The 7,477-nt window shown below is 31.2% G+C and overlaps 2 long non-coding RNA genes across 3 annotated transcripts; one reads left to right on the top strand and one right to left on the bottom strand.

Moving 5' to 3' along the window:
• Positions 1-260: 260 nt before the first annotated feature.
• On the bottom strand, positions 261-4,074 carry LOC110008228 (uncharacterized). 2 transcript variants are annotated; one of them, XR_016041059.1, is made up of 5 exons: positions 2,180-4,074; positions 1,940-2,030; positions 1,775-1,829; positions 1,412-1,680; positions 261-414 (listed from the first exon to the last, which is right to left on the bottom strand). It is a non-coding gene; the product is annotated as an uncharacterized LOC110008228 (long non-coding RNA). The 2 variants fall into 2 exon arrangements; XR_002282894.2 differs by lacking the exon at positions 261-414 and having other exon boundaries at positions 1,335-1,680.
• Positions 4,075-4,765: 691 nt separating this feature from the next.
• Positions 4,766-7,013, top strand: LOC148780311 (uncharacterized). The gene is made up of 2 exons (XR_016041058.1): positions 4,766-4,917; positions 5,892-7,013. It is a non-coding gene; the product is annotated as an uncharacterized LOC148780311 (long non-coding RNA).
• Positions 7,014-7,477: the final 464 nt, after the last annotated feature.

Here is a 7,477-nt window from a genome sequence, read left to right as displayed (position 1 = left end):
AATTGGCCAGTATTGGTGAATCGGCAGGTTATTTTGAAAGCAATTCAAAACAATTATATAAAATCCCAAAAAATAAGGGATTGAAAATTATTTTGGAAATTAATTATTATTTTTACATTTTCCCATTTTTGAATTTTTTTTTCAAAAAATACCCCTATGTGCAAATCAATTTTTTAAAATTCATTTTCTTTATTAGTTTTCAAATTCATTTGGATGTGCTTTGTTTAATCATGTTTTAAATATATTTTTCATATTTTATTAGATTTTTTTAGAGTTTTTTATTTTTTAACACTTTTTTTACCACCGGGGACTTGCCTGGTTAGGCCAGTTGAACCAGCCGATTTACCTGTTAGGCTAGTTGAACCGCTTCCAACTTCATGTCCAGTTAACCATTCCAATTTGGTTTTTCCTACACTGCCAGTACAACAATTATTATGAGGTACAAGTTAATTCAAATGAAAGGGTAAAAAAAGACAAGAGGTAGATCCAAAAGGACATGATTAGAAGTAGCAAGAAAAGATATGGAGACTTATGATCTCTCTTTAGGATATGCGAGTAGAATGGCGGATCAGAATTCAAATAGCCGACCCCCAATTAATTGAAAAAATGCTACGATGAAGATAATGATAACCATGTTTTATTACAATTGAAATAAAAAGATAAAAAGGCTTGTAAAATTGAAGGGAACTATTACAATGGCACATTACACCTACATCCAAAAGGATCTCAAATTATGATATTTCTAAAAAATGGACCATCAAGACATCCTCATCAACTATTTAGAACCCAAATTCTCCTCCTAGTCACATTCATAGAATTCATAGTTACACAAACTAATTATTACTAAAAAAGGAAATATCTCTATGCATTATATTTTTGTGTATAGGGTGTACCATTTTTCAAAAAACCTAGAGTATACGGTGTACAATTTTAAAAACTTTTTGACAGTACAGGGATTCTAAATAATATATCTTCTAACCCAGGACCCAATTAACCCATTTTGACAGCATAATCTTAGCCCAAACATAATTTAAGATGACAATTCTATCTATTTTTTTCTTTTCTCTCTAAACCTGTCTCCCCTAAACCCCTCTCTCTTAAGCACCTCTTTGATAATATTCAAAATTTTATTTCTAAATCAGTACATTACAACGAATTATAAAAGAGAATTAACCTCAATTGAAATAACCTGACAAACAAAACATTCTGATAAATCTAAACCTCTCTCTCCCCCAAACCTCTCGATTACCCACGTCTCTGATAATATTCAAAATTTTAAATTTTATTTCTAAATCAAGACATTATAATAATTATAAAATAGAATTAACACCAACTGAAATAACCAATATTGATAAGTATTATTTTTTTGATAAGTATTATTTTTTTTGAGCAAAACATTCAAGAGCCATACTTAAACGAAGTATTACTCATTGTCTCAGCCAATACTTCCTATCAGACAAATCATACTTCCTATCAGCCAATACTCGTGTATGGGTTGTTCCTATCAGCCAATACTCTCGCGTGTAGCCATTGTTCCTATCAGCCAATACTCTCCGTACAGCAATACAAGAGCGATACTGGCCTAGCTGCGAAGTTCCTCTTTGTTTGCAGTGTTAAGGAATCAACCTCTTCTTTTGTTTGCCGTGTTAAGGAATCAACCACTGTACAAATCTTGAAAACCTATGAAAAAAGAAAGCCATACAAACATACAAAACACTCTTATCAATGGTCTAGCTGCGAAGTTCATCTTTGTTTGCAGTGTTAAGGAATCAACCTCTTCTTTTTGTTTACCGTGTTAAGGAATCAACCTCTGTACAAATCTTCACACCCTATGAAAAGAAAGCCATGCAAACATACAAAACACTCTATCAATGCCATGCAAACATACAAAACATTCTATCAATGGAAGCCATACAAATAGGGAAGGATGCAAATTTACCTCTTGTTACCCTAACAATGGAAGCCATGCAAATTTACTTTTTGTTTGGAGCGTTAAGGAATCAACCTCAACTATGGAAAGCTTTTACACCCTATAGAACGAAACCAGAAAACAAATCTCCTCCACATTAGCCATCAACCTCTACACTAGAAAGCTTGACACCCTATAACCAAAAATCATTTTAATCTATAATTTTTTTACAAATAAAAAAATAAAATAAAGAGAGGTCTCCTCCGATACCTTAACTATATCATAGCACAACTCTCTTTCTCTCTTCGATGTATCTCTAAATATCATTTGAGATGGATCTCCATTTTTTTTTCAAGATCTACATAAAGCTTGAAGCTTGAGCTTTAATATACTTTCTTTCATAAAAGTGATTAATCACATCAAAACAACCAATCAATTCCCTGGCCACACTTTCCACGAGCAGCATTTTATATTACTCACACTTATTAGTGTGATTGTTAGTACCAACATGCCTTCAAGACTTGAATACAATCTCTCTAACATACCTAAATAACAACATAAGATTATTAAGAAATTAAGTTGAGAATGTCTATCGTTTTTGGACTGTTTTATTTTTGGGAGTACTTCATATAGTAGAACATGCGCATCATAACGATATTGGCAATGAATAATATCGAGAAAAAATAAAAGATATGAGTAATGATGTTCTTGCCATGGAACAAATATTAACCAAATAAGTAGCTATTCAATATTTCAATGATGTACATAATAAGTAATGTTTTGAGGCTTCAGTTCGGGCCTCAGAGTCAACCCTTGATAGGGCCAAGTTACTCGGCCAAATATGAGTGGGTTCAACCAAGTCCTATACAACACCAAAATAGGCCCAAAAATCTAGAATTAAAGTTTTGTAAAAGAATTTTTAAAAATAATTAAAAACTAGTGAAAAAATAAAATAAGTAATAGAGATCACTGAAAGCCTACAAAGATGAAAACGTTATATGAAAGATAGATCATTGAAAAAAATCGTTTTATACCTTTAAATATTTGAGAAAATTTTGAAAAGAAAATGAAAAATTAAAGCAGATAATGAAAAAAATTCACAAATCATCATTAAAAAAACATAAAAAGCGTGCATAACATATTTTTAGATCACATATTCATTTTTTTATAACAAAATTTTTGTTTTTTAAGAGACTTTAAAGAGGTTATTTGGTCACATAAACTTGCCTATGCAAGGTGCTCGGGCTGAGTTAGAGTCGATTTGGCCGAGTCCCGGAACACTAGACATAAGTGACTTGTATTTGATAAAGATTTCTAAGTTTTATTAATTATTTCATTTGAGAGCTTATTTCTTGGGTTCTCATCTACTGTCAAATGGCAAATCCGTCGTACCGTGCTAGAAATAAATTTGATTTAAATGTCTGTGAATTATTTTAATTTCCAGTCATATTTTAAATTTCATTCATTATTACTCCGATAGCTTTTCAATATCCATACAAAGGTTCTCTTGATATCATTTTTTCCCACCTTAAGAAAAGTTGGAATCTCTCGTTGGAATAAGGTTTCCTTACGTTTATGAGATTAAGAAAAGGGTGAAGTTCGTGCAAGATTGCCTCTAGTGGGATCACGTGTCGTTATACATAGAAATGAATTAAGTGATCACATAAATAATTACGTAAATATGTAATCAAGAGTGTGTAGATACGTATTACGTAAATACGTAATCAAGAGTATATAGATATGTTTCAAACATTTATGTAAATAATTTCATAAATATGCAATGAAATAGTATTTTGATATACATTAACCGATCACCTAAATAATTATGTGATTTTTCAATGGGAAAGTGCATTACATATAAAACGTATTCATAATATTTATCAATGATTCTAATTATATTTACATAATTGTTTTAAGAAAAGTCTTAAAAATACAATGGGTGAAAGTGTACAGTGTTTTGCCCCACAACGGCTCTCGTAGAGCTGCAAGGCATTGTGGTTTGGCCTAAAAAGTCCCAACAGCTCTTGTAAAGCCGTTGCAGTTTCACGTGATAAATCGACTGTATTGCAATGGACATAGTATATCTGATGCGGTCAATTTTTCCACGCCATCCAAAAAAATTGGATGGCACTGAGCCTATGGGCGAAACACTGTTTATTTTCGCTCATAGATGTTGTGTAATGGCTTTTGTTGTTGTAATATTCATTATAATTTCATGATCACATTATTAACGTTGATTCTAATGTTAATATTAAAATAGTTACCTATAATAACTTAAATTATTAAATTTAAATCAATTATAATAAATTCATATAATATAATTGTTATTAGTTCAATATATTAATAATAACTTATTCTAATTTTAATAATTTTATGTACTTTATAATTATATAATTAATGAAACTATACTTATTATTGTCATGATACATGAATTACTATATTATTAGTAATAAAATTGTTATAATAATAAATACATATTGAAATATTTATAATTAAAAAACATATTTACTTTTTTATTACTTTATTAGTAATATGTTATAACTACTAAAGACATCCTCAAGTTAAATTGGTATCTTAATTATTATTATTTTAATTGTAAATTTTAATATATAACTACATTTAATATCTCATGTAGTTCAAAAGAATTAGAATTTTTAAAAGTATGGTCATAAAGTTTGTATATTTTGATATATTATTAAAGAATAACATGCATTTGGCATTTTATTTGTAAAAGATGCCCTTTCTATTACATACTTTATTCATGTGTCGTACCCATGCTTTGAATGTGAATAGGATAACCGTATGAATTCTTTATTCCAAATACCATTTTAACTTCAATTTTCAAACTTTTAAAGTTGAAGATCATCCTAAAAAGGGAAATTGTAGATCCATTTGAACGTCAACTACAATATTTTCCTTTTCAAATTAGGAAATTGGAAGAATGTTAAAAGGATTCAGAGCTTGCTATTAATTTTAACTTTAACTTGAAATATTAGAGGAGACTAATGGTAAATATACTTGAATTCACGTAGTTAAAAAAACAAATATGGTGCATCATATAACTCATATATCAAATCAAGTTTTTAATCATTGATGTGAAACAAGGGATACTTAAAGTTGCATATACACTATTTTACCTCAATACCTAGGTGTAATATTGTGCATCATATAACTCATTATCAAAGGGCATAGGCCATTTGGCCATTATCAAAGGGCAGAACTCATTATGAAAGGGCATAGGCCACTTGCCCATTATCAAATGGCATAGGCCATTTCCCCTTAATGTAATTCTATTGGAGCCCACACTTTGGTCCTCACATCATGAGTTTCTGATCCATGAATTCCGGCAGTCCCTCAAGTTATACTATGTTTGGTTTATGTTTCTCCATTGCATTTGTTCTTTTACTATCAACTAACAATATTGTCATCTTCCTACAAAAAGAAAATAGTTTCATGTTCTTGGGCAATCTCCATCAACATTGCTTTTTTCTTTATTATTGGATGCCCTATTCAAGAGGCATATTTAATATTGCTAACATCTTGATTGAAATATTCTTAGCCTCTCCCCTTCTTGTCTGTGCATTGACATTCAACTGTCAAAAAGCATGGCACCACAAGAACATGACCTATCTTTACATGCATGGCATGTCTTTGCATCTCAAAGTAAGGTCTAGTATTCAACTGTCAAAGACATCACACGTCTTGAAATGACATGCCTCTCCATGACTGAATGTTTGATGAAAAATACTCCCCCTTAGAAATTGTTCATCACAATTAATGGAACAATTTAATGGCAGTTCCTTCATTATCACGTGCTATATTGGCAATCCGCATACACTTACTATTTTTGCAAAAAATTGGGTCCAAATGCACAATTAATTTCATGCTGGCTTTCATGCATCAATTTATTAACAATTTTTTAAAGTTCCCATTTTGTTACGGTAATTGTTCCAACTGATCCCTCTGTAACCAATTCTTATAGCCAAAGGACATTATCTGGGACAAGTGGAGCACGAGATAATCGGCCACCTTTTTCCTTGATGTATGAAGGATCTTTCGAACCCGTATTTTTCTTTGTTATTTTTTCTTCTTGGCTTTTGAATACTTAAAATGTTCTTTTGCCTTGATGTATCAAGTAACTTTTGAGCAGGTATTTCCTTTGTTAGTTTTTCTTCTTTGGCTTTTGAATACTTAAAAAGTTATTTTTATAAAATGTTCTGATGCTTTTAAGTTTCACTTTGTGTTTACAAACTTGTATGGAAGACTCTGGACGAGCACACTTGCTATGAGGAGCTTACATTATTTTAAGAACTTGATCAAGTCTTAAATGGTTAAACGGTTGCTTCAGTCTTAAATAGGACACTGATGAATCCCAAGTACAATGTCTTATTTTAGTCAAATTTTAATAAATCAATGAATATTCTCTAAGAACATCCTTGTTTTATCCCATGAAGTCTTAAACGTTTACTTCAGTCTTAAAGAGCACACAGATAATCCCAAGTACAATATCTTATTCTAGTAAAATTTTAATAAATCAATGAATATTCTCAAGGACATCCTTGTTGTATGGGATAAGACCAGGTGTGTTTTTCTGGAGACTGAGATGTGTCCCAAACTGAGTTGATGTTTTGAAACATTTGTTTTGATTGCATCGCTCTATTATTTGTATCTCTTGCCGAAGTAGGTCAATTGGCATTTCAGTGGGTTTGGGAATAATGAGGGGTCTCCTTTGTAGGGTCTTTGTGACACCATGCTCACAAGGTATAGGTTCTGCACTTTAGAAAACTAAGCTCAATATTAAAATTTGTGTATTTCTGCATGTGGCAACATGTTATAATGATCAGATCCACTAAAAGCTATCCAAAGCTAATTAGGAGCACTATCTGGATGCTTTTCTTATTACTGCATCTGATGCATGAAAGCATATACAGGACCAATTTTGTCTCGACACCTGACATGTGAACCGTCACACTTGATCTTTTGTTTTTGCACCTATTCATATATAAAGCTTTATTATGTGGCCCGCTTTGAAGGATAGAGGGTACAGCCAGTGATTTTGTGATCCTTATAATAAACTATCAAAATAAATTCATATTACTCCATTCATATGGTGCTCAACATCTCCTAGCTCATTTTCAGTCTTATGCCATGTGTTTTGCCTGTACCTATGATTTTGTATTTACTTTAGTTGGTTTTCTTCAGATAATTGGTGTTTATTATTTTTAGATGTATAAATCACGTAATCTCCCAAAATTTGTGAATGGAATCACCTCAAATCATAGAAACTCCCCTTCATTATTCATCTCATTTACATTCCCTATTTCTTTTTTGATTCGCCTCTGTTTGTGCTAGCAATGTTTATCTTCTATTTGTTTGTGCTAGCAATGTTTTATCTTGCATTTGATAGTGGACTTATTTATGCAAGCGAAAATGGATGTTTTCAGGCAATGGAAATGACACTTAATAATGTGTAGTAGATAAAATTACTTAGCGATGTCATTTCAGTGTCAAAAAATGTGCTCTTTATAATGTAGCAGATAAAATTTACTTAGCGATGTCATTTCAGTG

This window comes from Amborella trichopoda, chromosome 9 (assembly GCF_054954075.1).
Source record: "Amborella trichopoda isolate Santa Cruz 75 chromosome 9, AtrichopodaSantaCruz75HAP2 v2.0, whole genome shotgun sequence".
In the NCBI taxonomy this organism is placed as follows: Eukaryota; Viridiplantae; Streptophyta; class Magnoliopsida; order Amborellales; family Amborellaceae; genus Amborella; species Amborella trichopoda.
The sequence above is the reverse complement of the archived record's forward strand: the minus strand, read 5'-3'. Positions and strand labels throughout refer to the sequence as shown.